The sequence below is a fragment of the Toxorhynchites rutilus genome, chromosome 3, assembly GCF_029784135.1.
Source record: "Toxorhynchites rutilus septentrionalis strain SRP chromosome 3, ASM2978413v1, whole genome shotgun sequence".
NCBI classification, from domain to species: Eukaryota; Metazoa; Arthropoda; class Insecta; order Diptera; family Culicidae; genus Toxorhynchites; species Toxorhynchites rutilus.
In genome coordinates, this window is record NC_073746.1 from 11729781 (window position 1) to 11740908 (window position 11128).

Sequence of the window (11128 nt, forward strand, 5' to 3'; positions counted from 1 at the left end):
CCTCAAAGCAGCATTCGACAAGGTTGACCATAGTATACTTCTGGCCAAATTAGCAAAACTTGGTTTCTCTGTAAGGCTCGTTAAATGGCTTCGCTCATATTTCCTCGCTAGAAAACTAGCAGTCAAAATTGGCTCTTGCACCTCAACCTGGTTTGAAAGCAGCTCCGGAGTTCCTCAAGGTAGCAATTTGGGACCGCTACTATTCTCACTGTTCATCAACGATGCCATCGTGTATCTTGGAGCCGACTGTTGCCTGGTATATGCTGATGATCTAAAGCTGTACATCGACGTCAACAGCATTGAAGATTGTCGTAAACTCCAAAAACTTCTTGATAAATTCGCTGCATGGTGTCGCGTAAACAGGATGCAACTAAGCATACCAAAATGCTCTGTCATAAGCTTCCACCGCAAGATGAACCTCTTGTCGTTCGAATACACTGTCGGGGACGAAGTGTTAAGTCGAGTTCAAACGATTCGAGATCTCGGTGTCTTCCTTGATCCAGCTCTGTCATTTCGGAACCACTACGAAGACATCATAGACAAGGCTCGTCGTCAATTGGGATTTGTGAGCAAATTCCGAGATCCTTACACGCTGAGATCCTTGTATTCATGCTTGGTTCGGCCGTTTCTAGAAACCGCTTCATTAATATGGGACCCTTATCGTAGCACTATGGCTGCTCGCATCGAATCAATTCAGGGAAGGTTCGTCAGATTCGCCCTACGTCTCCTGCCATGGAATGATCCGCTGAATTTGCCACCGTACGAACATCGATGTCAGTTGATAGGGTTGGAAACGCTGAAGCAAAGGCGGAAACGGGCTAAGGCAATATTCATCGCTCGACTTCTTGTCGCCGAAATTGATGCTCCAAACGTACTTGCGCAAATCGCCATCAATGTTCCTGGTTATACTCTCCGTCGCTCTGACTTCCTTCGCCTGCCGTTCAGACGTCGAGACTACTCCCTCCACGAACCAATACGTTCAATGATGGAATGCTTCAACGATGTTGCCCATTTGTTTGATTTTAATATCACGATTAACGAATTTAAGAGTAGAATTAAGCGTTTCGTGTTCAGCTAGTTTCACTACACATTTGTTCATTGAGACATACTTGTCGGATGAAATATAATATTAATAAATAAATAAATAAATAAATAAATAATATGATTCGTAGTATATAATAAGTTCGAATTTTCGTGTACTTAGAAACCGTAGAGAACAACAACCAAATGAAAGAAGGTCTAAATTTGAACTAGCAGTCGCTTCTTCTGGAACAATATCTCAAAAATATATGAATTGGATTCGCCAGATGCTCGTTCGCCTTAAACTGACATCTTGATTCACACAGGACGACCAAATGTCGTACCAAACCTTCCTTGGGATTCATCTGCTAAACACATTTCATACTTTATAAATATGATATTTTTATTGCTCATTCAATATTTGACAAGATACAAATTCGACTTGATGCGACACCTTCCCCAATGGCTGCTGTGGTAAACATCACGTCCGTCCGGTGAACCCGTATTACTTTCCCTCGACCGGAGAACGAGACTGCTGCGGTGAATTCCACGCCCCCCGAGCGGATAAAGAAATCCCCCCGGGGACGTTTCCGTATATCGGAAATGCGCGTCATCCCCCCGGCTGTCGGTTATTGGATTGGAGCGAAAGTGTACTTTAAAGTGGCCACGTATCATCACGGTCCTTTCGTCGCATCGACAGTATGTTAGCCAAATTGAATATTTGTCGAATGGAGATGGAATATAAATAATCATAAAACGTGCCGTGCGAAATATATGTGCCGAAGCCCGGGGAAAGTGGCTGCCGGTAGGCATCGGACCGATCCGGATGAGAAGCAATATTTTGTCCTGCGCGACTCAGCATTGACGGCGATGGCGGTGATGGTGAGAAGTGTTTTTCGAAATGAATTTTCACTGCATGGATGGTACGAAAAAAGCGTGTGTGCGTGTGAAAACGCCTCGGTTCAAATCCACGTGAAATGGATTTTTTCAAGCTGGCCCCGCTCCAGCGGGAATATTGCTATCGGTCGGTGGTTGTGAATGATGATAACAGAGCAATGACGTTGGGAAAATTGAAAATGATATACTTTCGATTGATGCGGTTTTGTGAGAGCGAATGTTTCAGAAATAATTCCATTTAGGTGATCCCTGTATTGGAGAATATTTTTTCAGCAAAAACATACTACAACTGATACCGCGTGCGAAGGCACCGTTTCTATTGTAATCGAAAATCTCCCGTATAGATTTGAATATGGTTTTTCACACAACCCCTCGCGTGGTTCTATCACTCTCTTCTGTGAAAGTATATTTTCAAATATTACAGTTTTTGCCAAATTGGAAAATCGTACCAGTGGGACCATCCAAATCGAACACGGATGCTTTTGTTGGCGTGGAACGAAGCGCGAAACCGTGCGTGTGGGAGGGTGAAAAACAAATCGTTTAGCGAGAAATAAATTTTTATGGAGTGGACTTTTTCAATCGTCCACGAGAACCAACTGATTTGCATTTCACAGCTTGGAAATTCACTACCGCCATTGTAGCGTCGTGTGAGAGGATGAATGTCCCAGACAATATTTTACCAGACATGCTACTTCGGAGTTAATGAACAATATATCAATTCATCGGTGGTGATGGCTTTAATTTGGTTCTTCTATACTCGAATCTTATCAAGGATTATTCTCAAAGAATCTATCTAGCTATCTTAGTATATTATCTGTGTTAGTTGATTGTTTCCATCCACATTCACGACCGGCGTTGGTTTATCGTTTCGATTGGTATCCCTTTATATCCGATATGGGAAAATGACACAAATTGGTTTATAGATATTTTTCAGCTGCTCCATAACCACGCGCGGCAGTGGATTCTACACGAGGACCGCATTGTTTTCTGCAGCACAGAAAATCGTCGAACAACCGATACGGTGTATCAATGAAAACTGAAATGGTTGCCTCTTGAGAGGAACAGATCGAGAAGAAATGTTTCCATTTTATTTACCCACAGAAAAGCGGTTATCATGACCAAACGATAATGGACGCAATTATTTTAGATCAATGCCATATACGTCCTTCTGGATGGAAAAAGTAAAAGGTACCTATTAGATGTGCGCTTCCGTACCATATTGTGAACCAAAATGGTCACGCAATAAAAAATCTCCTCAACTTGAAAAGTTTTGGAGAAAGCCCATAAGTATTCGAACCTGTTATTTTGTGGCCGTGACCATGTCACAGGTCACAGAAAACGATAAAACGAACGCTCAACTAACCTCAACACTATTTAAGAGTGCTTGAAACAGAAACAGCCCGCCATAAAATCCTATTAGAGTTAATATCTCGTGATGAATCTTCTGAGATTTTCAGAGCATTTCAGCAATCAAACCTTATTTCTTATTACTTAAATGAGCCGTTTTGTTATGATTTATCTTGTGTTAATGAGAAATCATTGATTTTTTGACGTAGGATTACGTCTTTCATTTCTATACCGGGGTGTAAAATCAAAGTTTCGAAAACGAAAGCGTTACGCCGGAGACCGAGATTTTGAGCGTTAATAGCTCTTAAACGCCTGAACGAAATGGTATGATAAACACTTCATTCGAAAGATAAAATGTCTACGCGTTATATACTTGTTACTTTTTCATCCAAAAACTTGTTTCAATAGCCTTAAAATAGCTTTCAAAACAGGTTATTGAAATCACCAATCGGTATATAAGCGAGCGCCGCTCGTAAACCCACTCAGTTATAAATGAACAGCGATTGGATCATGTTGTCGCTGATGTGGTGAAGCTAACTTCGTTTATCATGAAAGCGCTGATGAACGGTGTACCAAGAGCCTGTTTGTGCACCTTAGGCCAGAAGGGAACCCATCAGGAGCAGAGCTGCGATTTGTCGTGAGAATCAAGTGATGGTACTCACACAAAGATAATCAACAAATGTTGTACTACGATTATCTTTGGTGACCATCCCAAAGCCAGTTCAATAGTGTGAGAAGAGTATTATCACAACACTAACACATGGTGAGCTTCTACTTGACAGTAGAAATCCGAGCTCTTTGGTGAGTGTCCTGCTGCTGAAATGTCAGAATAGTGCGACACTCAAAAGTCTAGCTGATGGTTGGCGATATTCACAACATTCGCCTCTTTGTGTTCGTTCTTTACGACCAGGTATGCCAGATGTGAATATACAGTTTCATTTTAAATATAATTTGAAGAATTTTGTATTTTCAGGCATGTATTTTCTTTTCATCTTTTCAGATGGCCTTAATGTTTTTAGTGGCACTTCGCCAACTCTACGTAGTATTACACGTGTCATTTGTATTAGTACTTAGTTTGTGGAATGACACGCCTTGATTATCCCCTCTATTGCGGATCCCGATCTGGTTTGAAATTAGCAAAATAATGCATTTTGAAACCCGTTCGACTTCGATTTTTTTTACCAAATTTGTTTCTCATCATTGCAACGGTGCTAAATTTGTAGACATATTCGCAATTTTACTGATGTTTGATGTTCTGCCTATCCTGTTGCAGACTTATATTTTCAGTTACTGGTTGCAGGGATATGGTATTTCTACTCTTTATGACTTGATTCCCGCGCTAACAACCCCTTTTTTTTTTTTTTTTTTTTTTTATCTTCGCTTATTTTTCGTCGGCCTATTTCCGCCACTTTAGTGCCAATCACCGACATCAGGGAGGCGACTCCACCTGTTCCTACCTATCAGACTCAACAACTCATGAGCCGGGCCAACTTCTTTTACTTCCGCTCCGAAGGAAGACGTAACCAGAGATTTTTCGCCTCAGAAAATCCCAACGACGCCAGCTGGAACAACCCCTTTTTTCATACATTACTTTGCTATTCTCGCGGTTACAAAAATATCTGCCATTTATACACATCAACATTTCAATTTTTTGTCGAAGACTTTAAAAAAAAACATCTCTGGAGGTGATGACATTTAGAGCCTCCGCTCACTACAGACTTTTTTTTCATCCGACAGTTTGGTCGGATCGGCGTACTGGTGCAAAAACCGACCCAATTGAATCGGTGTAATGTGCGCACATGCATACCTCTATCGGTCTCTATCGGAACCATCGGTCGACAAGTCAGTGTGCAGCATGCGGGGGCTCTTACTTTGACAAAGGCCAACACGAAAACAACAAGTCACCAAGTATTTTTGTATACATTATACATCAAATATTTTTGTTCGCAATGGCTCTCTGGGTTAACCGCTACCGACCGCGCCAGCTGTCCGAACTGGACTACCACAAAGCTTTGCTCCCAGAGAGACTTCCTGCATGTTCTACGGTCCTTCCAGGCCAGTAAGAAAACTCGCATCATGTGTCTGCTGCGGAAACTTTACCAACCGGGTGCGGAACGGCTACGCAATGAAATAATCAATTTCACAATGCCCTCGAACCGGAAGGTGGAAATCGGGACCATCAGTAATAATTACCACATCGAGTTGAATTCATCGGTTGCCGTGATATATAACAGGGTGGTCGTCTCGAATTTGATCAGGCAAATTGATACCAGTGGGTAGAGGGAATATGAGACTCTTCTTGTCCGAAGTAGATTAGCTGACCAAAGATACCCAGGATGCGCTGAGAAGAACCATTGAAAAGTATTTGTCTACGTGCAGATTGATTTTGTGCGCCAATTCTACTTCGCGGGTTATTCCCGCGGTTAGGAGTCGTTGCTTGGGAATAAGAGTGCCGGCTCTATCTTAGGAGGATATTCTTAAAATTTTGAATGTATTGTAAGATTGCTGGAAGTGGTGAGGAAACAGCTATACGAACTGCTATCCCAAGGCGTTCTATCGAATGTTATAATCTGTGGATTGGTACCGAATCTGGTTAAAAATTGCGATATGAGTCTGAAGACGCAAACGTTGAATTTTGCCGGGTACTATGAACACCGGATGCAGCAAGGAAGCAAACATATATTACATCTGGAATTGTTCGTGGCGCAGTTAATGGCACGGTATAAGAAGTTTCTCAATAAAGCCTCAATGCAAGTGGATGATTTTTGAGCGATTCTTTGAGATCGCAATTTTCTTTCGTTTTATGAAAAAAAATAATTTTGTGTTCATCTCACGTTTATTAACTATACTTCAATAGTTCTGGTAATGATGAACTCAAAATAAAAAAAAACACGCCTTGTCGGTTTTCAATCGGATCGTTTTCATGATCCGCAAATAATTATGAAATGGTAAATTTATCATAATATTTAAATACCATTTCATTCAAAAACCATTATGCTGCACCATGTTCATTTGAAAATTATATTTAATGTAACTTTTAAAATCATGACACCATAATATTTTTTATTATATATGTCTGTTCATTTTAACTACAAGAAATAAATATTCGCTCGATTAATCGAACACTGAAAGACAATTGTTCGAATGAATCGAATATTGGCCCCACGATTAATCGATAATCGAATAAACGAAAAATTTAGACATCTCTAACAACAACAACAACTTCTACTTCAACAAACGAATCTAAACAACCGTCGCGATTGTCAAAAATGATTGGAACTGTCTGATCACTCACATTTCTACTACCATCATACGCCACAACCACCGCTCTGGTAACGTAAAGTTGTAAACAGAGCGATCGGCAGTGAGAGGCATTGGAACCAACCGTCATTTGGTTAGGTGTCAGAAACAAAAGAGTGAGTATCACTACTGAATATTTGGATCTCACGTGCCGTGAGAGGAATTGAGTGACTACGGTCAGCTTTTATGTGACATTGACGGTGATGGATTGCAGCTCATCGCAGCTTGAAACATCGGAGCAGCCGCCACACACACACATACACGCGCGAAACTCTCGTTTCTATCAGCGTTGCTGAAAAATAATCTACCAGTCCCCCTGGGAATTGAGAAATACATTCATGCGAAAGAGTTTATTTTGTTGTTTTCTATCCATACAACACTGCAACCAAATACATTTGGTTTTGTGATTTTTCCATCAATCGCAATTAACAGGAAAGATTCTGAATATTATTTTTCCCCATCAGTGGAAATTTTCGTATCCAATATTGGATGCATAACATGAAAAACGGAAAATGTTTCACATCGCGAAAATCAAGTCATTTTCGAGCGATTATTTGCTTTCTACTCATATAATGCTGCGACCAAATACATTTCGTTTTGGATTTTTTTAATCAAGTGCGATCAACGTAAGACCACGTCTTTCGGCAATTTATTAGAGGTGCAATGAATCTTTAGGAATTCCCGCTCTACGCGCACTGGCAAACAATGTTTACTCAACAATTTCTCAAACGAGAAATGGGTGTTGTGAGAAAGGATTAGCGAACGCGAAAACGACAAACGGGAGAAAGAGATGTTTGGAGGTTCAAGGAAGTTGGCAGAAAACTTCTTCATTTTATCTTTCGAATAATATGATTCGTACCACTTCGTTTTGCCAGAAAGAGATTATTAATGCTCAAAGTCCTCCGAGGAAATTACCCAGCGCAAATTGGAGTCGACTATCGATTGCGGCATTCGTACACAAATAATTTTATAATGCAGTTTCATCAAAGTGATTTCTTCGATATGGGGAAATATTCACTACATCATGTCATGTATTTCATATTCTTCACTATCAAATCCATATCCATGGCACTTATCGGTATCGAATTATCATTGACACCACGATTTTCGCTAAATGCTCCTTTCAGTTCGGCCTGTAAAAAACTTTTCTGAACTCTAATCCATCAAATTTGGAGCCCTGAAAAGGGCCGTTGATTATATGCTAAGCAAATATAGCACGCTCTCCTTGGATTCGACGGGCCAGCTGAATGTCCTTGGGCATGATGTGACACATTTTGCATGGATAGCACATAAATTGGTATCTTCGAATAGGCCTCGTGCAGCGTCATAACCGCGGAACTTTGGAAGCGCAAGTCGGTTTTGACGTCCTGAGCAATTCCACGAACCAAATGCTGCAAAGGTAGCTTGCGGATCAGCAATTCGGTCGACTTCTGATAGCGACGAATTTCACGCAAAGAGGGATTCATTACCTGGCCTGACCTGACCTGAAACGCAATCAATTTGTTTTAACTGTGAGGGAGCGCAGAAAAGCCGATCGATCAGAAGGAGAAGAGGACACCAGAGTATCAGCATCGAAAAACGGTTCCCCGGGAAGACATCGAAGCAGCCACCACATACACACGCGCAACTCTTTTCGTTTGCTGGTTATCGAGAAGAAACCTGGAAAGAAGTGATCGTTGCTGAAAAATAATCTGCCAGTTCCCGTCGTACATTCAAGCGAGTTTATTTTAATGTTTTCTATCCATATAATACTGCGACCACATACATTTGGTTTTGTGATTTGTCAATCAAGTGCAGTTAGCAGGAAAGCTTCTGAAGATTATTCTTCAGAACAAGGTTTTTTGTATCCAATATCGGATGCATAAAACCTTGAGCCTCCAACGTAACGCTCACGTTTTCGAAGTCCCCCAAATATTCATTTATTCATTCATTCAGAATGGATTTACTTTCAACTTCAAACAAATGATCTCTAAATCAACGATAGTCCTACGTCACCCTTGCGGTTAGATATAACCCACTTCCTGTTTTTTTTGTCTACGATGGTACAGATTTTTTGAAAAAAAAAGTACAGATTACAAAGATTTTTAACCCCTCTGGTACAGATTACAATGTGGCAACAGAGCGATGTAGAGCGATGAAAATTGTGTGACAATAAACATTAAAAATACCACGTGTCATATAACACCTAAACACGGACGAATGTAACAAAGTTTGTAAAAAAAATAATACTTAAATATTTTCCACAATATGACCAAAAAAGTCACTGGGGTATTCACTTGAAGTCAGGCCCGGACTGCATGAGCAGCTCCCAACAAAGCTTCCGCATCTTTGTACATTTTTTTTATTTTTATTAAATCGATGATTAATAGAATCGTAAATTTTAATTCATAACAATAAAGATAACAACATCTGTTCTATTTATAGAATTATCGAACTTCCTATAAAAAAATTTCGAAATACCAAAAAATTATAATTTTATCATAGTAAGATACTATGATACACTATGAGTATTTCTTCTATATTGCTTTTCCAAGCTATTGAGAGTGTCGTAAAAAAAACTACGTTTTTAGCCATAGCTCTTATAGTGAACTATATAGGGATTCAGAAAAATTATGTAATTTTCTAATTTGCAACAATACTAGCGCTGGTGATAAGATTTGGTGCTCCTTTTTGCGAATACACGAATAAAATACAATAGTAGATTTTAAGGAAAATTTGAAAAATGATAGAAAATCACAAAAAATGGAAATAAAAAATATTAAAAATTTATTAGATATTTCCATACGACGCAGTTCTCGAAATATTCCGAAAAAAGATCATCAATATCAACACATAAAATAAATACACAAACAAAGAAATATACATATTTAAATATAAACTAAACCTTTAATAGTTCTAAAAATTCTAAAAAAAAAAATTATAAATATATATTTTGTATACCGCTTAACACTGTTAATGTTCTCAAAAAAATCACACATATCTAAAAAAAGGCACATAATCGAATTTAAATACGAATTAGAGTAGTGGTGAATCTCTAAATTCAAAAAAAGGGGGTCTTCGTAGCCACTTGGTTACGCGTTCGCTTACCAAGCGATCGATCGTGAGTTCAAACTCAGGGCCCTCAATTGACCATCTTTGTGTTGTTATAGAATAACTACGTCCACGCAACCATCATCAGCGATGGAAATCGATCCACGGTGGAACAAAGATCGATTCATCCATACAACTGCTCTGCAAGAAACATCGGGCTGCTGTTCTGTAAATAACCCAACAATGATCAATATCAACTGTCTCCGCTGTCCGGTCTGCTGAACAATGGAAGAACAGAAAGAATACCCTTACGCCGAAATGGCTACTACTGTGTAATTTACCATAATGTAGTGGAACAGAAAACTTAACGCCTAAATGGCTACTACTAACTACTGTGTAATTCACAATTTATAGAAACATAAACATATGTACATGTACACGATTAAACCCGGCTCTGTTACAGCTTAATGCTAATGAGCCTAATAAATAAATGAGATAAAAAAAAATCCATGTTTCAAGAATTTTTTTAGTACTTAAATTTTTGATGAAATTTTTTCTTGATAATATTTCTCGATACAACATTATAAGATGCACGTTTAGTATTTTTTTCAAATTTTTACCTCGAGGATGGCGTGCAAAATTTGAAAAGTACTTTTTTTATCACAGATCCTTTGTTGAATCTCATAGGGGTTCAGAAAAAAAAGAATGGGTTATATCTATGATATAACCGCAATGTTGACGTGTCCTAGCATAGCAATTTTTTGTTAGTATGAATTAAATTCTTCATTTCAACAATGCAACAATTTCCGAATTCAACTGAATTCAATATATTTGCTTTGTGAGTAAAAAGATTGAACAAATGTCATGTGCATTGTGATAGATTATGCTCTTCGTTACAAGTAAATTTAATGACAGTCCTTTTACGTTCGGTATGATGTCTAGGACAAAATATGCGAACGGCAGAATTATCAAACGATTATTTTATTTTACATTTCCCTTTGAAGTTTGCATCTCTCAAGTGTACGTACTTCTCGAAACGCGAATTTGCTTGAAACTTGAAAGTTCATTCGCCTCTAGGGTATGCCCGATTTGCTCAGGTTCCTATGTTTAGTCAGTTCTAGTTTAGTGTTCTAGTCAGCACAAAGGCAAGCGAGTACAAAAGTATTCGCAGTTTGCATTTATTTGCAAAGCCGTTTTCCCTAGACACCTTGGTTTTGAAGTCTGTGTTAGGCAAACACATTTCAGTCGGAACAAAAATGCCCCCGATTTACATGATTTTGCAATGCCAACTTCTCCACGCTCCATGGATTTGAAGTTTGTGTCAGGGAAACAAACTTCAGTCGGAACAAAAATACCCCCGATTTGCAATGCCGATTTCCTCCAGGTACCATGGTTTTGAAACCACTGTTGGGGAACACATATCGGTGGGAGAAAAAGCTTCCCCTACTTTCACGTGTTTGCAATGCCGATTTCTCCAACGCTGCTTGGTTTTGAAGTCTGTGTTAGGGAACACATTTTGGTGAGAACAAAAGTC